The 22,351-nt window shown below is 35.7% G+C and overlaps 1 pseudogene; it reads left to right on the top strand.

Annotated features, from left to right (window-relative positions):
• Positions 1-18,494: 18,494 nt before the first annotated feature.
• Positions 18,495-20,045, top strand: LOC130844100 (phosphatidylinositol-glycan biosynthesis class W protein-like; annotated as a pseudogene).
• Positions 20,046-22,351: the final 2,306 nt, after the last annotated feature.

The raw sequence follows: 22,351 nt of genomic DNA, 5'->3' as shown, positions 1-22,351 counted from the left end.
TAATAAATATATAGCAATCCCAATCTCCTAATTCATTCTCCCCCAAACCTCCCCGCTTTCCCCACTTGGTGTCCATATGTTTGTTCTCTACATCTGTGTCTCTATTTCTGCCTTACAAACCAGTTGATTTGTACCATTTTTCTAAACTTTCTTGTTTCTTAAACTTTAGCTTTATTTTCTTCATCTGCCTCCTTAACAGGAATCAAAGCAGCAGGGCAAGTGAGATCATCAGATATGTACAGCCAACAGCCAACTTAGGCAAACCTTATCCATATCACAGTGGATGATACACAGAGGAAACAGAAAATAAAAAAGAATGGATGAAGCACAATAGCTTTAGCACAATGATCTCACCTTCTAAAAAGTAAAGCCCTATCAATGCCTTGTACTCAAGCAATTTGATCAGTAGCTTCTCCTCGACAGGAAGTGCTGGGGGTGGCAGTGGAAGGAAGGAAGTAGAAGCTTTATTCTAAGCCTTCTTTTTGCCCCTCTGCCTTCATATGACTTGTTTCTTTTCATTATGTAAGTTCTATTTATGTCTTATTAGATAAAATTAACTTCCTATAATAATCAGCACACAGAAGTACTGTATCCAGGTTTATAGATTTTTAGTATATCCTCTGAGAGTATATTGTTTCTAAAGAAAAGGAAAAGGCATTTCAGGAAAAGGCCATTAGCGAAAAGATACAAAACTTTAGCATTTTGCCATCTCATTTTGAGATGCAGTTCTGGACTTTAAGAATGTCAAATTATTCCTCTGATTCGCAGACAAAGCAAAGTTCAGTGAGGCAATATTCTTCATTAAGAAACATTTAACTCAGTAATGGTCTGGGCCAACTGGAGAATGAAAAAAAGCAATTTAAAAGAGCACAGGAACTGTTTTAAGAATAATCATTTGTTACCATATAAAATGAATAATTTAGATGGTCGTTAGCCACAATTATTATAGGTGGGCAAAGGCAAATGAAAAATTGTATAATTTCATGGATGCATCTTGGTTGAGGAAAAGAAATTCATACACTTGCTGAATTGAACTACAATATTAAGACAAAACAACTATTTGGTCACTTGTGAACTCATCAGAGTCTTAAATTACACAGTGACCTTTTTCTAATTTTTAACATTTTATTATGTAAAATTATATAAATACACCAAGCATCCAGCTTCAAACAACTAATAAGTCATGGCAAATACTGTTTCGCCTAAATCCCCACCCAATTTCTCCAATCACCCCACTCAGATTATTTTGATGAAGATTTACACATCCAGTCATTCCATCTGTAAATTTTTATATTGACTTATCCTTATGTTCAGTTTTGAGTTCTGAGTTCAATTCTGAGTTCTCATTTTTTTTCCCAAATGACTGAAGCAAAGGAAGTGAGCCACATTTACCAACATATTATCACCACACTGCTTTTTTTTTATGAACACAGTATTGCAACTTTCATGAGATAAAATTATTGAACATATTTCAGGCTGCCTCAAGTGCTTGTAATCATTATTTCTGCATATTACTTATAAAGGGGCTCAATGAATGCTTGTAGAATGAGTTCAGAGAATCTATAATTTATGAACAATTACTCATAAAATTCACGTCAATATTACATATGAACACTCATAACATAAAAGCTATAATAGTGCCGACCACATACTATGAGAATTAAATATGACAATGCATGTAGAGCACTTAAGTCTTGGCCTGTGATGTACTATTAAATATTTGAACTTAATATTTGAGTTATTGTTTGTTATTGAAAGTGATTTTTTTAAGAACTTTTATTGAGATAGTTAACAGACAATAAACAGCATATATTTAGAGTGTATAATTTGGTATCCCAATCTCCTAATTTAATACCCCCAACCCTCCCCGCTTTCCCCACTTGCTGTCCATGTGTTTGTTCTCTACACCTGTATCTCTATTTCTGCCTTGCATTTCCTCTTTCATAGCTGTCAGTATTTGCCTTATGGATTGAGGTGCTCCTATATTGGGTGCATATATATTTGTAATTGTTATCTCCTCTTCTTGGATGGATCCCTTGATCTTTATGTAGTGTCCTTTCTTGTCTCTTGTAACATTTTTTATTTTAAAGTCGATTTTATCTGATATGAGTATTGCTACTCCAGCTTTCTTTTGATTTCCATTTGCATGCAATATTTTTTTTCATCCCCTCACTTTCTGTCTGTATGTGTCCCTAGGTCTGAAGTGGGTCTCTTGTAGACAGCATATATATGGGTCTTGTTTTTGTATCCATTCAGCCAGTCTGTGTCTTCTGGTTGGTGCATTTAGTCCATTTACATTCAAGGTAATTATCGATATCTGTGTTCCTATTACCATTTTGTTAATTGTTTTATTGTTGTTTCTGTAGGTCCTTTACTTCTCTTATGTTTCCCGCTTAGAGAAGTTCCTTTAGCATTTGTTGTAGGGCTGGTTTGGTGGTGCTAAATTCTCTTAGCTGATGCTTGTCTGTAAAGCTTTTGATTTCTCCATCGAATCTGAATGAGATCCTTGCTGGGTTGAGTATTCTTGGTTGTAGGTTCTTCCCTGTCATCACTTGAAATATATCATGCCACTCCCTTCTGGCTTGCAGAGTTTCTGCTGAGAAATCAGCTGTTACCCTTATGGGAGTTCCCTTGTATGTTATTTGTTGTTTTGCCCTTGTTGCTCTTAGTAACTTTTCTCTGTCTTTAATTTTTGTCAGTTTGACTACTATATGTCCTGGCATGTTTCTCCTTGGGTTTATCCTGCCTGGGACTCTCTGTGCTTCCTGGACTTGGGTGGCTATTTCCTTTCCCATGTTAGGGAATTTTTCAACTATAATCTCTTCCAGTATTTTCTTGGGTCCTTTCTCACTCTTGTCTCCTTCTGGGACCCCTATAATGCGAATGTTTGTGAGTTTAACATTGTCCCAGAGGTCTCTTAGGCTGTCTTCAGTTCTTTTCATTCTTTTTTCCTTATTCTTTTCCGCATCAGTGCTTATCACCATTCTGTCTTCCAGGTCACTTATTTGCCCTTCTGCCTCAGTTAATCTGCTATTGGTTCCTTCTAGTGTATCATTCATTTCCGTTATTGTGTTGCATATCTCTGTTTGTTTGCTCTTTAATTCTTCTAGGTCTTTGGTAAACTTTTTGATCTTTGCATCCAGCCTTTTTTCAAAGTCCTGGATCATCTTCACCATCATTATTCTGAATTCTTTTCCTGGAAGGGTGCCTGTTTCTTCTTCATTTAGTTGTCTTTCTGGGGTTTTATCCCATCCCTTCATCTGGTACAAAGTCCTCTGCTTTTTCATTTTCTCTATCTTTCTGTGGCTGTGGTTTTCAGTTCCACAAGATGAAATACTGCTGATACTGCTTGATACTGCTGTCTGCCCTCTTGTGGAGGAAGCTATCTAGGAGGCTCGTGTGTGCTTCCTGATGGGAGGGACGGATGGTGGGTAGGGCTGGGTGGGTGGAGCTCAGTAAGACTTTAATCCAGTTTGGTGGGCAGAGCTCAGCAAAACTTTAATCTGCTTTTCTGCTAATGGATGGGGCTGTGTTAAGAGCCTGTAAGCTCCAGTGCAAGGTAGCCTCAGGCCAAACAACCAACAAGGTGTGAACGGCCTGAGGCTACCTTGCACTGGAGCTTACAGGCTCTTTGGTGGGGCTAATGACAGACTCTGGGAGAGCTCACACCAATGAGCACTTCCCAGAACCCCTGCTGCCAGTGCCCCTGTCTCCTCGGTGAGCCACAGCTGCCCCCCACATCTGCAGGCAACCCCCCAACACCTGTAGGTAGGTCTGTTTCAGTCTCCTTATGGGGTCACTGCTCCTTCCCCCTGGTTCCTGGTGAACACATTTTTTGTGTGCCCTCCAAGAGTGGAGTCTGTTTCCCCCAGTTCTGTGGAGGTCTTGCAATCAAATCCTGCTGGCTTTCAGAGTCTGTTACTGCTCCTGTTGCTGGACTCCCAGGTTGGGAAGCCTGATGTGGGGCTCAGAACCCTCACTTTAGTGGGTAGGCTTCTGCAGTATAACTGTTCTCCAGTTTGTGAGTCACCCACCCAGCATTTATGGGATTTGATTTTAATGTGATTGCGCCCCTCCTACCATCTCACTGCAGCTTCTCCTTTGTCTCTGGATGTGGGGTGTCTCTTTTGGTGAGTTCCAGTGTCTTTCTGTTGATGATTGCTCAGCAGTTAGTTGTAATTCTGGTGCTCTTGCAAGATGGAGTGAGCGCACATCCTCCTGCTCCGCCATCTTAATCCTATCTCCTGAAAGTGATTTTGTAATAGTAACCACAAAGGAATGAGGATCTGCAAACTTCTCTGGGGCAGACTTGCCCAGCTGATCATTCATGGAAAAAGAATTCTTCAAAACCTTAAAAACACTTTAGAGCTTAGATTTATTTATTCTATACCAATGGTATCAAAAATAGCCATTTATCTGTTATATTGAAACTTCAACCACAGTGGTAGAAACTTAGTTTTGTTTTCTCAGTGCAGGACCTCCAAATACTCTGTATATCAACTATGTAAATATTCTAAGAGTGATGATCTATAGCTATTGCTCTCTTCCCTTTGAAACTTTGCCTAGAATCCCACTAATTAGTGAGGCAGTATGCTCTTGCTCTAGAGCTCTAATCTCTCTCTATATAAAAAGTGTCACCTTGGGAGAGAAATTGGACAGAGAAGTTGGAAGGTGAAGATAGTTCATTACTAACAAAAGTGCATCAATCAATCAAGAAAATTTATTAAGAGAAAACAGAATTGAAATTTTGGTTAGATATTTCAGCAGCATAAGCCATGCTCTCTCCTGCAAGATACTAGCAGTCTAGTTGTGTAATGGACTCTAACACACATGAAATAATTTGACAACGTTACACTATTTACTTTAAATAGTGTATTAAAGTGTGGCATTAAAGTCCACAATTAAAACTTAACTTATAGACAGTTGTCTAAAGAAGACACACAGATGAACAAAAAGCACATGAAAAGATGCTCAGTGTCACTAATTTTCAGTGAAATGCAAATCAAAACTACAATGAGGTATCACCTCACATGGGTCAGAATGGCCACCATCAAAAAATCTGCAAACAAATGCTGGAGAAGGTGTGGAGAAAAGGGAACCCTTCCTACACTGTTGGTGGGAATGTAAATTGGTACAACCACTATGGAGAACAGTACAGAGGTTCCTCAAAAAACTTAAAATAGAACTACACATGATCTAGCAATCCCACTCCTGGGCATATATCCAGGGAAAGCCGTAATCCAAAAGGATACATGCACCCCAATGTTCACTGCAGCACTATTTACAACAGCCCAGACATGGAAGCAACCTAAATGTCCACCATTGGATGAATGGATAAAGATGTGGGACATATATACAATGGGATATTAGTCATAAAAAAGAATGAAATAATTTCATTTGCAGCAACATGGATGGACCTAGAGATTATCATATTAAGTGAAGCAAGTCAGACAGAAAAAGACAAATATCATATGTTATCACTCATATGTGGAATCTAATTTTTTAAAAAAAAGATAGAAGTGAACCTATTTGCAAAACAGAAGTAGACTTATAAATATCAAAACAAACTTATGGTTACCAAAGGGGAAACACTGGGGGCAGAGATAAGACAGGAGCTTGGGATGAACACACACACATTATTATAAATAGGATAGATGACTGACAGGGACCTACTGTATAGCACAGGGAACTCTACCAATATTCTGGGATAACCTATATGAGAAAAGAATCTAAAAAATAATGAATATGTGTATATGTGTAACTGAATCACTTTTCTGTACACCTGAAACTAACACTTTTTTTAAAATTTATTTATTTATTTTATATATTTATTGGCTGTGTTGGGTCTTTGCTGCTGCACACGGGCTTCCTCTAGTTGCTGCGAGCAGGGGCTACTCTTCATTGTGGTGCACGGGCTCCTCACTGCCATGGCTTCTTCTGTTGTGGAGCACAGGCCCCAGGTGCATGGGCTTCAATAGTTGCGGCACATGGGCTCAGTAGTTGTGGCTCACGGGCTCTAGAGCACAGGCTCAACAGCCGTGGTGCACAGGCTTAGCTGCTTCACAGCATGTGGAATCTTCCCAGGGCAGGGCTCGAACCCGTGTCCCTTGCATTGGCAGGCAGATTTTCCACCACTGTGCCATCTAGGAAGTCCTAACACAACATTTTAAATCAACTATACTCCAATAATTTTTTTGTTTAAAAACAATCTATAAAAAACATATAATACACACAAGAAATACATAAGAATATATATGTGATTATAAATGGATCCACAATAAAAATTAGTGGTCCTTAACTGAAGCATGGTCAGAATTCATCCCCAGAAATTGTGATTATGTAACTCTGAACTAGATGCTCAAGAATTCGTACTTTAAAAAATTTGTAGAGGAAATTTTGATAAAGACTCCAGTTGAATGACATTGATATGAAGACTATAATGTAACCTGCACATGTTTACAATGTAGAACACAATATGTCTGCAAAAATGATCTCTGGGAGAGGTAGGATGTCACCATGTGCCTCCATGGTTTCCCTGACTGGCCTTTCAAAACTATGTGACTAGCACACAACAAGCACTAAATTAATATTTGATTAACTTTTTATTTATTTATTTTGATTAACTTTTTACTTAAGAAGTAATGAAAGAGAACTCATATTTTACTGTCTGTCAAATAGAATATCAGTGAGAAAATTGACCAAATATCATGATTCAGAGAGAAATAAAGAAAAAATATTCATTAAGCAAATGACAGAGCAAAAATCTAAGGCTCAGGCTTATTGCATGAGATGTACTGAGTTTAGGTGAAATCTAGAGTTGGAGACTTAAGGTAGTGCCCGAATAGATATATAAACATATTTCCATGGATATATATATTATTTTAAGAGGTCTTTCTGGAAACATTGTTAAAAATTAACCTAAAAAGTGACTTCTGCTTTTCAGATCAGAATAAAATCTTCATTGTACTTTAGAAACTCAAGATTTGTCTAAAACTTTTCTGAAAGTTGCATTACTTATTTTAGAAGATGAACATATATGTGAGTTAAAAAATAATGTCTTAAACAACTATATAAAAATTGGCATCATTAACAGATTTTCTCTCAGTATATTTGCTTATTATATACTTGCTTTGTGTGCCCTTTTTAATCAAATGACTGCAATAACTGTCAATATAGTACCTAAATATATTACCTGTACATATAATTAGAATATACTAAAGTTTATCATATAATGTTTTCACCTAATACTTCATACACTTAAATTTCTTTTTTAATTATAGCTAACTTGAATAGTTTACATCTTCTATAATGTTAGGGTCTGTATTGCTTGCAGTACCAAATTTCAGTGTGCCCTAAGTGCTCAATTTTAAAACAAAATGAAAACACTATAGAAAATTAGTCCTATTACTGTGGGAAATGTGCCAACTACTCTATGTGTAGTTTCTGCTTAATACTCTAAGGGACAACATTTACCTCCTGGTTTGAGACTTCTTCCAGATGTGGAGATAGAAAGAAGAGCCCATTAAATATCAGGAAAATATTTGACCATATTTGGAACCATGTTAATAAGTTGAACTGATTTCATTCCACTCTTTTGCTGAGTTGCCTGCATGCCTTAGTAAACTTGGGCATGGTGGAGGTTAGGGTTGATTTTTCAAAGAAATGTATATAATGCCCTTTACTTTCTGTGTTAGTAAACAAATGACAGCCAGTGGCAACACTGAACAGACTTTGTAATTACAGTGGAGCCAATTTTGTGATATCTTCTAATGAATTAGTAAAGAAACCTCAATAAATGTTCAGAGTTTATCCATGTTCTTTCAGAGAGTTGTCTCTAAAGCCTCAGGCAATAAACAAAATCACACTTAAATAAATTTTTTAAAAAGCCATTCCAGATATTGCTATGTTCTGACATGCTTTTTTGTTTTTTTTTCCCTAAAATACTCTAGGTGTCCACATCTTGAGAACTGTATAAGCCAGTCTTTAGTAGAAAGCTTCAATTAGGGGGAAAACAGCATAGGGTAGAAGTGGCAATTTTTTTCCACCCAGATCTCAGTGAAGAGTGAAAATTCACTTAAGTGAAAATGAGTGTATCATCTGCAAAGATTTCTTTGAGACATAAATATTTTTATTAATCAGATATCAAGGAAGTCAATTTACTGATGATTTATGGATGATCGCTTCACATATTTAAGTTAAAGAGACATTTATTAAACACCTGCCAGGGCTGAAGTGCTGTGTTCAGTAATTTATACCTGCTCCTGAAAAGATAACATTACAGTGAGAAAACAGAGAAATATGTAAGCATAGAAGAGGGACTCTTAGCATACCCTGGAAGGTTTCAGGATGTTTTTTATATGACCTTTTGTTGTCAATAAAACCTATGTCAAGTATAAATGTATAATTATTTGTATAAGTTCATTATTTCTAGACTGCAAGATCTAAGACGATGGTGAAAATGTCTATTTCTGACAGCTTTATCTCCAGAGTCCAGCACAGTATTTACCACATAGTAGGCCCTCTGTTTGTTAAGTAAGTAGCAAGTAATATGTGTTCTATCTAACTTATTATCAAAAGATAAGTTGACATGTCAATCCCAAACTCCCTAACTATCCCTCCCCATCACCATTCCCCCCTGGTAACTGTGAGTTCGTTCTCTAAGACTGGGAGTCTGTTTCTGTTTTGTAAGTAAGTTCATTTGTGTCATTTAAAATGGATAACCAACAAGGACCTACTGTATAGCACAGAGAAATCTGCTCCATATTGTGTAACAATCTACACAGGAAAAGAATTTGAAAAAGCATAGATACATGTATATGTATAACTGAATCACTTTGCTGTACACCTGAAACTAACACAACATTGTTAATCAACTATACTCCAATATAAAATAAGAAGTTTAAAAAAAAAAAAGTTGAATTAGCTGGGCAAAAATGTTGGCTGGGAAGGATGAAGTTGAAGTGAAAGAGATGGGGTAGGATATTTGTGATAAGGCTACGTTACACTGAGTGGAGATCACAAGCCAAGGTATGAAGCCTCATTGGTGTGGGGTGTCACATGTAACATAGTTCCAAACAGGGAATTCCTCGAGATGAAAGCTTGAAAGTTAAATAGGTTTTATCCAAAACATAATAGGCTACATTTCCCTTGGTAAGGAGCTAAAATCCATTCCTGAAGGAAAAAGATGGCATACCTTGCACTGATACTATCACTACCTTCTCAAAGAAACCAAACAGGCTTAATGATTTTGTCACTGATCAAAGCACACTTTCACACTGAGCTAGAATGGTCTCTGAACAATGGACTTAAGCCAAAAATAGAAAACTTTTTGCTGAGCATGTTCAGGACAAGACAAGGCTTTTACAAGTTTTTCACCAGAGAAGTAATATCATCAAATGTGTAGTTTAGCTTACTTTTGTGGTAGAAGGTTGACAAGAGATACTTCATGAAGTGAGATAATTTATGAAGTAAATCTAATAACTTATATGAAATATAAATAAAATATGCTATATTAAAGAAAAAATGCCATATTGAGCCTTGTTTTGTAACTGTTGATTAATTTATCCATTGCCATTTCTGTCAATTTTCTAACATTTATTTGTTCAGTTTTTATTATTTCTTCTTTCTCCTTTTTACTCCTTTGTAGTGGAATTTGTAGTTTATTTTAATTCAATAAAAATTGTTTTTACTGTTTACATACTCAGTAAGATTTCAAGGTATTGGACTTGCCTTCTGCAAATTGAGTTAAATATTTTACTATCTACAGACTTTTATATATGGCTTTTCCTTCAAGTCTTCTGATAGAACATACTGATACTACATGAGCTGCCCTAGACTAAAAGAGAGCTTACTTTGGAATTAAACCGTTGATTAGTATTTTCCTATGGAAACAAATAAAATACACCCTTTTACACAAATTTCATGTGATCATTTTCATTTTACTTGTCTGGAGAGGATGAAATAAACTTAATAATATTATCTCCATTTTTAATTATTAAATATAAATCTGCATATATTCTAAAGAAAGGTTTACTATGTGTTTTAACTCAGATATGATTAATTAATTTTATTCCAATGAGTGTTTCTTTCAGATAGTTTTGATGAAAAGCAGAGCCACTGTCTGCATACCTTTTTTTTCATTTGCAATGTTTAAACAATTGAGGTGATAGATATTGTCTCACAAAAGTATACTGCCCAGAAAACTAGAACCAAATGCCCAAAGGCAGTCAAACAAAAGATTGTAAATCAGGGCTCTCTCTGGTGGTGCAGTGGTTGGGACTCCATGCTCCCAATGCAGGGGACCTGGGTTCAATCCCTGGTCAGGGAAGTAGATCCCATGTACAAGCCACAACTAAGAGTTCGCATGCCACAACTAAGGAGCCCATGAGCTGAAACTAAGGAACCTGCCTGCTGCAACTAAGAAACCTGCCTGCTGCAACTAAGAAGCCCGCCTATGACAACAAAGACCCAGCACAAACCAAATAAATAAATAAATATTTTTAAAAAAAGATTGTAAATTAGAGGTTGAAAGTTTGATTTCACAATTTTCTAGTATTTATCACTTCATAATCCATCACAAAGTTGTTGATCTAAAAAAACCTACCAACAGATTAGTTTTGTTCACAGTATTTCCATAGCAGTGAGTTTACATTTTTTTACTTAAAGATTTCCAAATTTTCATGCCAAATTATACTAGCCCAGTATCATATTATTGATCAAACATTTTCCCCATAATCATTTAAAAAATATCATCTAAATACTTAAATTTAAGCCTTGTTCATTCTTTCAACAAATTTCCCAGTGTCCGTAAATACAACAGTATGCAAAAAAATCTGTTTCTTATGACAGTTTCACCCACTAACTTTAGTATCATCAATGGATCCTGTATATAATATTTCTTTCTCTGGTATTTGTCTAATTCTGAAGCCTTAACATATACAGTTAAAACACTGTTTTCCAAAATTACATAGTTTAGTTCTTTAATTCCCAATCCTCTTCACTATGTTCTGTTATTCACTTGTAATATAATTAGGTTCCCTTGTAACTATGTGTTACAGGCCAATCTTTCTCCCCTTCCTTGTTGATTTTAATTACTTATATATGGAGGGTAGGAGGTATGTGAAACATGGCCATGGTTCTAGTAATAATTTCTATGCAAGGAGGATCACATACATAATTTCTTTAGGTAAGGGCATATATAGTTTGTATACTAGTACCAAATAACTTCCAGAAGAGATGTACCAAATCACATTCCCATCAGCAATGTATGAATATACCTGTTTCCTTATAACCTCATAACTGCCCCATTTTAAAGTGTTTATGAATCCGATAGCGGAAAAAGTTTGAGATTTTTTCTTTTAAGAATCATTTCTACAAACACATGGAGGCTAAATAATACACTATTAAACAACCAATAAATCATTAAAGAAATCAAAGAGGAAATCAAAAAATATCTAGAAACAAAAACACAACAACCCAAAACCTATGGGACACAGCAAAAGCAGTTCTAAGAGGGAAGTTTAGAGCAATACAGTCCTACCTTAGGAAACAAGAAAATGATTGAATAAACAACCTAACCTTACACCTAAAACAACTAGAGAAAGAAGAACAAAGAAACCCCAAAGTGAGCAGAAGGATAGAAGTCATAAAGATCAGAGCAGAAATAAATGAAAAAGAAAGGAAAGAAACAATGGCAAAAATTAAAGAAACTAAAAGCTGGTTCTTTCAGAAGATAAACCAAGTTGATAAACCATTAGCCAAACTTATCAGGAAAAAAAGGGAGAAGATGCAAATCACTAGAATTAGAAATGAAAAAGGAGAACTAACAACGGGCACCACAGAAATACAAAAGATCATGAGAGACTACTACAAGCAACTATATGCCAAAAAATTGGATAACCTGGAAGAAATGGCTAAATTCTTAGAAAAATTCAATCTTCCAAGACTGAACCAGGAAGAAATAGAAACTATGAACAGACCAATCACAAGTACGGAAATTGAGGCAGTGATTAAAAATCTCCCAACACACAAAAGCCCAGGACCAGATGCGTTCACGGGCGAATTCTATCAAACAGTTAGAGAAGAGCTAACACCTATCCTTCTCAAACTCTTCCAAAATATTGCAGAAGGTGGAACACTCCCAAACTCATTCTACGAGGCCACCATCACCCTGATACCAAAACCAGGCAAAGATGTCACAAAACAAGAAAACTACAGACCAATATCACTGATGAATATAGATGCAAAAATCTTCCACAAAATACTAGCTAACAGAATCCAACAGCACATTAAAAAAATCATACACCATGATCAAGTGGGGTTTATCCCTGGGATGCAAGGATTCTTCAATATACGCAAATCAATCAACGTGATACATCATATCAACAAATTGAAGGATAAAAACCATACGATCATCTCAATAGATGCAGAAAAAGCTTTTGACAAAGTTCAACACCCATCTATGATAAAAGCTCTCCAGAAAATGGGCATAGAAGGAAATTACCTCAACATAATAAAAGCCATATATGAGAAAACAAAAGCCAACATCGTTCTAAATGGGGAAAAACTGAAAGAATGCCCTCTAAGAACAGGAACAAGACAAGGGTGTCCACTCTCACCATTATTATTCAACATAGTTTTGAAAGTTTTAGCCACAGCAATCAGAGAAGAAAAAGAAACAAAAGGAATACAAATTGGAAAAGAAGAAGTAAAATTGTCACTCTTTGCAGATGTCATGATATTATATATAGAAAACCCTAAAGACTCTACCAGAAAACTGCTAGCACTCATTGATGAGTTTAGTAAAGTAGCAGGATTCAAAATTAATGCACAGAAATCTCTTGCATTCGTATACACTAACAACAGAAGAGCAGAAAGAGAAATTAAGGAAACTATCCCATTCACCATTGCAACAAAAAGAATAAAATACCTAGGAATAAACATGCCAAAAGAGGCAAAAAATTTGTATTCAGATAACTTTAAGACACTGATGAAAGAAATCAAAGACGACACAAACAGATGGAGGGACATACCACGTTCCTGGATTGGAAGAATCAATATTGTGAAAATGACTACTACCCAAAGAAATTTACAGATTCAACGCAATCCCGATCAAGTTACCAATGGCATTTTTCACAGAACAAGAACAAGAAATCTTACAATGTGTATGGATACGCAAAAGACCCCGAACAGCCAAAGCAATCCTGAGAGGGAAAAATGGAGTTGGTGGAATCAGGCTTCCTGACTTCAAATTATACTACAAGGCCATAGTGATCAAGATACTATGGTACTGGCACAAAAATAGAAAGTAAAATCAATGGAATAGAAGAGAGAACTCAGAGGTAAGCCCAAACACACATGGGCACCTTATCTTTGACAAAGGAGGCAAGAATACACAATGGAAAAAAGACAGCCTCTTCAATAAGTGGTGCTGGGAACACTGGACAGCGACATGTAAAAGAATGAAATTAGAACACTTCCTAACACCATACACAAAAAGAAACTCCAAATGGATTAAAGACCTACAATGTAAGGCCAGACACTATAAAACTCTTAGAGGAAAACATAGGCAGAACACTCTATGACATCCATCAAAGCAAGATCCTTTTGGACCCACCTCCTAGAATCATGGAAATAAAATCAAGAATAAACAAATGGGACCTCATGAAACTTAAAAGCTTTTGCACAGTGAAAGAAACCATAAACAAGACAAGAAGGCAACCCTCAGAATGGGAAAAAATAGTTGCCAATGAAGCAAGGGACAAAGGATTAATCTCCAAAATATACAAGCAGCTCATGAAGCTTAATACCAAAAAAGCAAATAACCCAATCCACAAATGGGTGGAAGAGCTAAATAGACATTTCTCCAAAGAAGACATACAGATGGCCAACAAACACATGAAAAGATGCTCAACATCACTCATCATCAGAGAAATGCAAGTCAAAGCCACAATGAGGTATGACCTCACATCAGTCACAATGGCCATCATCAAAAAATCTAGAAACCACAAATGTTGGAGAGGGTGTGGAGGAAAGGGAACTCTCCTGCACTGTTGGTGGGAGGTAAGTTGGTACAGCCACTATGAAAACAGTTTGGAGGTTCCTTTAAAAACTAAAAATAGAACTACCATATGATCCAGTAATTCCAGTACTGGGCATATACCCAGAGAAAACCATAATCCAAAAAGAAACATGTACCATAATGTTCACTGCAGCACTATTTACAATAGCCAGGACATGGAAGCAACCAAAATGCCCATCAACAGATGAATGGATAAACAATATGTGGTACATATTTACAATGGAATATTACTCAGCTGTAAGAAGGAATGAGATGGAGCTATATGTAATGAGGTAGATAGACCTAGAGAGTGTCATACAGAGTGAAGTAAGTCAGAAAGAGAAAGACAAATATTGTATGCTAACTCATATATATGGAATCTAAAAAAAAAAAAAGAAATGGTACTGATGAACCCAGTGACAAGACAAGAATAAGGATGCAGATGCAGAGAATGGACTGGAGGACAGGGGATTGTGGGGGCAGGGGGTGAAGGGGAATCTGGGATGAAGTGAGAGAGTAGCATAGACATATGTATAGTACCAACTGTAAAATAGATAGCCAGTGGGAAGTTGCTGTATATCAAATGGAGATCAACTCCATCAACGGATGATGCCTTAGAGGGCCGCGAAGGGAAGAGTGGCAGGGGGGTCGAGGGAGGGAGGGACTATGGGGATATGTGTATAAATACAGCTGATTGACTTTGGTGTACCTCAAAACTGGTACAAGAGTGTAAAGCAATTATATTCCAATAAAAAAAAAAAGAACCATTTGTACATCTTTTTTCTGTGTATATATGGATTTCCTGTTCATGCCTTTTTTCCCATTTTTCTTCTTGGATTTTGTTCCCATGTCTTCAAGTTCTTAAGACTTTATTATATGTTGTAGATATGAAGTCTTTGCAATTAACATTATAATTATTTTCTCCCACTTTTCAATTGTCTTCTGACTTTTATTTCAATGTTATTCATAATGCAAATTTTTAAACACAGTAAAATATGTGAATCATTTATTTTATTGTCCATGAATATTGAGTGATAGCTAAAAATTATTTTCCTACACCAATGTTAAAGAGAAACTCACCCATGATTATTTCTCTACTTGTATCATTTAATTTTTTACCCTAGGTCCTGAATCCATTTACAGTTTATCCTTTGTGGGACATGAGATATGGATCACATACAATTTATTAAAGAATAGGTTTTTTTCACTCCAAAGAGTTAGGATTTCACCTACATGATATACAAAATTTCCACATATTTTGGTGTATTTCTGGGCTTTTAATTTAAATCCAGTAATTCATTTTTTCTATATATCACTTTTATAGAGACTTTATAGTATAGTTTAATATATGATAGGTCTAGTTCTTACTTATAGTTTTTCTTTTTCAGTGCTTTCCTATCTATTCTTTCATGCTTGTTTTTTGTATGATATTTAGTAAAACAATTTGATATATTTTCCAGGACTGTGGTTAATTTATAAGCTAATTTAGGAAGAAATGATATCTTTACAAAGTTGACTTATCTATAAACCAAGAACATCTTTCCATTTTCTCAATCTATTTTTGTATTTTTCAGGAGTATTTAAAAATTTTTTTCATAAATGTTTTAAACATTCCATGTTAAATTTATTCCTATATTATTTAATTATATTTGTTGCTATTGTTAATAAGGCTCTCTTTACCATAAATACATATAACTTGTTATTGTTTTTGTTTATAAAGACTATTGATTTTTGTATTAGTTTGCTAGGGCTACATGAACAAAGTACCACAAACTGAATTGCTTAAGCAACATAAATTTATTGTGTCAGAGTTCCGGAGGCTAGAAGACAAAGACTAAGGTGTTTTCAGGGTTTGTTCCTCCTGAGGCTGGTGAAGAAAAATGTGTTATATGACTTCCCTAGCTTCCAGTCTCTTGCTGGTAACCTCTGGCATTCCTTGACAAAAGCTTAGTATGATAGATATAGAGACAGTAATCTTAATAAGACTGTCCTGTACCTAAATATATCAGCTACTAAGGGAAGCAACAAAGTGACATGTTCACATTAATAAAATTAGAATAAAAGTTAGTAGCATACAAAGGAAGAAATTATTAAGTCCTCATGAAGAAGTTAGGGAAGACAATCAAAAAACTGTGACTTTTCCTTTGGTTTTGCGTGTGTGTGTGTGTGTGTGTGTGTGTGTGTGAGGGCTACATTGGACTTTATTGGAGTGCATTAGAAATTATACCATTTCAAGAGGAAAAAACATTCTTAAAAAATAGATGTTAGAGACAACAAACTCAGGAGCATGCATGTAGTTTTTCTTTTCTTGAACATGGTATGAAATAGAGGATGCACAGGGAGAAGAAAATGAAAAAGTAGTCAAACCATAAGCGGTCTTTACTGTTAGACGGAGGAATTTATTATTTTTGTGTTCAGAATTAGAGGGAGCATTATAAGATTTTTAACAAAGGTGGTGAAATAAGAATTGCTTTTTAGAGAACTGGAAAGTGAGATACAAGCTTAGAGGCAGAGGAAATATTTAGGAGATTACAGGATCCAAATGAATTATTATGAATATTTGTAGGCAATACATCTTAAAAGTTCTTATTAAAAAAGAAGAAAGCTTAATTTTCAGATTGAGTGGGAGAAGAAACCTGAAGTAAGACTTGGATAACAATCTCGGTGCTATAAAGCAATCAGGGTAGATTATAAGGTAAATTAGTTTGGGGGTAAAGATAAAGAGTTTAGTTTTGTGCATCAGTTTCAATATTTAGTTGAAAAGAATTGGTGTATGATTTTTCAAGGAGACAGTATAAAATAGAAAGAGATTAAAAGACAGCTGAGAAGAGAGGTCTGAGAAATAGAAATTGCAGTTTAAGATTTGAGGATCAAAAGCAGCTCCAGGAAATGACACAGAGAGAAGGGGGGAGAGTGTGATTTCAAAATAAGTTTCAAGGAAAAGTAATGGTCAGTAGTAGTAAATAAATAATAGAGAAAAAGTTCCACCCGATTTTATGACATGCAGGGCATTGTGGAGTTTACAAAGTACTTAGATTGAGATGGTGAAAAACCTTATTGCTGAGAATATAAAAGTTGAGTAATGAATAATAAGGAAATATAATATGAGAAACCAGAGGCATTCATTGTCTTGATTTTTGAAGAAAGCCTTGAAAGAGAGAAAAAAAAATTAGCCTGAGAGAAAATGAAGTAGGAAGAAAGGATTGATATTTCATAACTAAAAGAAAATTGAACAAGTTAATCAAACAAGTAAAAGGATCTAAGGTAGGGTTTCTTGTTGGTGGGCTGATGATGATAGAAAAGGGTGCTTGTCATGCCCTTTGCAATTTAGTCTACAGGAAAATTTTGTGAGGAAGTGCACTGTAATCAAAATGATAGAATGGAATCTTCACTGAATAAGCAAACAAAGGCACACAGTTTTTGGAATAATTTAAATATCCAAATAAATAACAATATAAGCTGTGATTTCTCAGAAAAACTTAAATAAGATTAATATGCTATACATCTGAAACTAACTCAACATTGTAAATCAACTATATTTCAATAAAAAACTTTTTAAAAAGATTAATATGGAGTAAGACCAATTCTTTGTCAAACCACAGAAAGAATGAATTAGTATTCAGTTACAAAATATTTCAATTATGTTTCAACTTAATGATTACTAACAGTATTTTTAATTTAAATAAATATGTGAAGCAAAGGATTTTGAGCCTGTGATTACTTACACATCCTGCTCATTTTTAAGAATTTAGCTGAAAGATATCAGGTTGAAAAAACAATAGAGAGATAAATAAATGAGGACACAGGCATACATCATTTTACTGTGCTTTGCTTCATTGCATTTTGCAGATATTGATTTTTTTTACAAATTGAAGCTTTGTGGCAACCCTATGTCGAGTAAGTCAACTGGCACCATTTCTCCAACAGCTGTGCTCACTTCAAGTCTCTGTCTCACATTTTGGTAGTTATTATAATATTTCAAATATTTTCATTATTATTATTTTTGTTATGGTGATCTGTGATCAGTGAACTTTGATGACACTATTACAATTGTTCTGGGGCACCACCAATCACACCTACAAAAAAAGGCAAACTTAATCAATAAATGCTGTGTGTGTTCTGGTTGCTCCACCAGCAGGCAGTTCCCCCATCTCTGTCCCTCTCCTCAAGGTATCCCTATTCCTTGGGCCACAATATTGAAATTAGGCCAATTAATAACCCTACAAATGCCTCTAAGTATTCAAGTGAAAGGGAAAGTCGCACATCTCTCACTTTAAATCCAAAGCTGGAACTGATTAAGCTTGGTGAGGAAGGCATATCAAAAGCTGAGATAGCTGCATCGGCCTGAAGCACCTCTTGGGAGGCAGAAGTGGCTGGCACCCATTTATCCCGTGGGTGCAAGTGGGTGGGGGACCCTGCAGCCTGTCCCACTTACATGGCACTCTACAGCAGGGCACCAAGACGACTAGGAGCACGTGAGGAAGAAGAAAAAGTGTCTCAAAAGCACATGCAGGAAGCTTTTGTCAGTAATCACAATGAAACAAGCATGCTGGAGATCACTGAGAGCTTGTGCTTGCCAGAACTCTGCATCCTGTGTAGAGGGCTCCTGATCATCCTCTCATAGCATATATGTTCTTCTTCATATACCTGGAGTACGCGATTCGTCACTGACTTTGCTTTCCTAATGTTCCTTTGTTTGACCATTTTCTCTTCCTTTGTTTTCCTTGAGTATCTCGTAGATATCTTTGGGGCAGGGCTGCTCTATGAAATATACTGGCAGATAACATACAATGCCAGAGTGTCTGTCTAGAAAATCCTTGAAAAATTCTTGAAAGTGAGTCTAGAATCAGAATACATCCCATCCATCTCTGTTTCCATGTAATTAACACTGCATTTACTGCTCTTGCCATTTTGGCTGTGGACTTCCCACTTTTTTCCCAGAAGATTTGCCAAAACCGCGTTCTATGGGACAGGAGCAATAGATTTGGAGTTGGAGGCTTTATTTTTGGGACTGCAATGATTGGTCCAGAGGTTAGGAGAAAATATACAAAAGGGTCCTTTGTTATCTTACAAAGTCATTTTTCTCTGTTTGGCCATTAGTCTTCCTAGGAATGGGATGATTAGTCATTATAAAATCCATAGGCTAATAGGAACATTTAACTGAGTGTGGAGTTCACTGGAACTTTTTCTTTACCTTAAAATTTGTAAAATTGGTAACATCACTTCTTTTGATTATTTTTCCCCTAAATAAATCCCAGATTGTGGCCATCAGCACTACTGTATTATACCAGCTAGCACTTGATTTTACCCCACTGAAACGGTTAATTTTATATGGCACTGATGGCAATGGAAAAAGAGTTGGTTTACTAAATGCCAACCGAGAAGGAATAATCTCTACCTTGGGGTACCTGGCAATACACATGGCTGGTGTTCAAATAGGGTCATATGTGCTTAAAAAAAAGATCATGTATCAAAGACTGGATAAAGGTAGCACATTGTATTCTATTGACAGCTATTGGCCTCTTCATACCTCTTTACATAGTTCAGGAAATGTAGAAGTAGCATCTCAAAGAATAGCCAATTTAGCCTTTTGTATTCAGATAGTTGCTTCTTGCCTGATTCTTCTCAGTAGTTTACTACTGGGTGATATAATTTTGAGTTTTGCCAAATTTCTAATTAAAGGGGCAACACTACCATGTTCTTAGAAACTTATCCAGTCACCTGCCGAAAATAAAAAGCATTCAGAATCTCTAGTCTCTGGAGCTGAAAGAAAGGAACCCACTTTTGTATTATCATAGCAATTAACAGAAACCAATTAATTTTTTCCTTGCTGTCAAATGCTATAGTTGGCCTAGTCAATCTGTTGATAGATATGTTACACAACAGTACCTTGTGGGCCTTATTTGTGCTCAATCTCTACATGTTTACCAACTGCTTAATTATATATGTACTACACTTGCAAGATAAGATGATAAAATTTTGGTGATCAATATGGGTAGTATATGTTTTAAGCAATATTATTTTAATGAGGAAAAATAAACATAAATTGTGAAGAAAATCGGCTTTTGGCAACCCAGAGTTAACTGTATTTTATCATAAAATTAAGTTTCAATCCTACTCTAACAGTAGTGATGCTTAATATTTTAAATGTATCTCAACATTACATAAAACAAACCAATACAGAAGAAACAAAGCCTTGTGACTTGTTAGAATATTTATAAATTTGAGTGTTTTTTTCTTTTTCTTTTTAATTTTGGTTGCAGTATAGTTTATTTACAATGTTGTGTTGGTTTCAGTTGTGCAGCAAGGTGAATCAGTTTTACACATACAAATATCCCCTCTTTAAATTTCAGTATTTTAAAGAAACTGTTATTTTTGCAGTTATGCCACAGGAAGATATGAGAGTGGGTAGGAGGATTTTTACTCTCCGTCTTATGTGATGTATTATTCTGTATTTTTTATTGCATGTATTTTATAATATTTACATTAAAATATCTCAGTTGTGGAACTGTAACAAACAAGCAAACAAAAAACCTAGATAGGCTGAAAGCTAAGCCACTTGTACCAGTTAGCCAAGTTGTAGATGCAAAGGAAAAGTTCTTGAAAGAAATTAAAACTGTTACTCCATAGAACATACAAATGATAAGAAAGTGAAACAGCCTTATTGTTGATGTGGAGAAAGTTTTAGTGGTCTGTATAGAAGATCAAACCAGCCACAATCTTTCCTTAAACCAAAACCTAGTCCAGAGCAACGCCCTAACTCTCTTTAATTTTATAAAGCCTGGGAGAGGTGAGGAAGCTGCAGAAGCAGTTTGAAGCTAGCAGATTTGTTCATAAGGTTGAAGGAAAGAAGCTGCCTCCATAACACAAAAGTGCAAGATGAAGCAGCAAGTGCTGATGTAAAAACTGCATCAGGTTATCTAGAAGATCTAAGGTAATGAATGAAAGTGGCTACACTAAACAATAGACTTTCAAGGTTAACAAATCAGCTTTATATTGGAAGATGCCATCTGGGACTTTCATTGCTAGAGAGAAGTAAATGCCTGGCTTCAAACCTTCAAAGGACAGTCTGATTCTCTTGTAGGGGCTAGTGTAGCCCAAAACCTAAAATTGAAACCAATGCTCATTTACCATTCTGAAAATCCTGTGGCCCTTAAGAATTATGCTAAATCTACTCTGCCTGTGCTCTAAATGCAACAACAAAGCCTGGATGACAACACATCTGTTTACAACATGCGTTACTGAATAATTTAACCCCACTGTTGAGACCTATTGTTCAAAGAAAAAAAAAAAAATGATTCCCTTTCAAAATATTACTTCTCATTGACAAGACACCTGATGGTCACCCAAAAGCTCTATGGAGATGGACAAGGAGATTCATGTTGTTTTCATGCTTGCAAACATAACATCCATTCTGTAGCCCATGAATCAAGGAGTAATTTAGAATTTCAATTCTTATTCTTTAAGAAATACATTTCATAAGGCTATAGTTGCCACAGACAGTGATTCCTCTGATGGATCTGGGCAGAGCCAACAGGAAACTTGAAAAGGATTCACCATTCTAGATGCCATGAAGAGCATTCATGATTCATGGGAAGGTGTCAAAAAGTCAACATAAAAAGGAATTTGGAAGAACTCCTAACTCTAATTCACACGGGTGACTTGGAGGGGTTCAAGATTTCAGCAGAAGAAATCACTGTAGGTGTGGTAGAAATAGCAAGTGAACTATAGAATTAGAAGTGGAGGCTGAAGATGTGACTGAATTGCTGCAACTTCATGATAAAACTTTAATGGATGAGGAGTTGCTTCTTATGGATGAGCAAAGAAAATGGTTTTTGAGATGGAAACTACTCCTGGTGAAGATGCTGTAAAGATTGTTGAAACAACAAAAGGATTTAGAATATTACATAAACTTAGTTGCTAAAGCAGTGGTAGGGTTTAAGAGGATTAACTCCAATTTTGAAAGAAGTTCTACTGTGGGTAAAATGCTATCGAACGGCACCGAATGCTATAGAGAAAGTGTTCATGAAAGGAAGAGTCAATCCATGCAGGAAACTTCATTGTTTTCTTATTTTAAGAAATTGCTACAGCCATCCCACCTTCAGTCAGCAGCCATCAACATCTAGGTAAGACCAGCAAAAATATTACACCTCCCTGAAGGCTCAGATGATGGTTAGCATTTTTTAACGATAAAGTGTTTTTTAATTAAGGTATGTACATTGTATTTTTAGATATAATGCTACTGCACACTTAATAGACTATAGTATAATGTAAATATAACTTTTATATGCA

Source organism: Hippopotamus amphibius, chromosome 1 (assembly GCF_030028045.1).
Source record: "Hippopotamus amphibius kiboko isolate mHipAmp2 chromosome 1, mHipAmp2.hap2, whole genome shotgun sequence".
Classification (NCBI taxonomy): domain Eukaryota; kingdom Metazoa; phylum Chordata; class Mammalia; order Artiodactyla; family Hippopotamidae; genus Hippopotamus; species Hippopotamus amphibius.
Note: the sequence above shows the minus strand (reverse complement) of the source record. Positions and strands in the feature narration are given on the sequence as shown.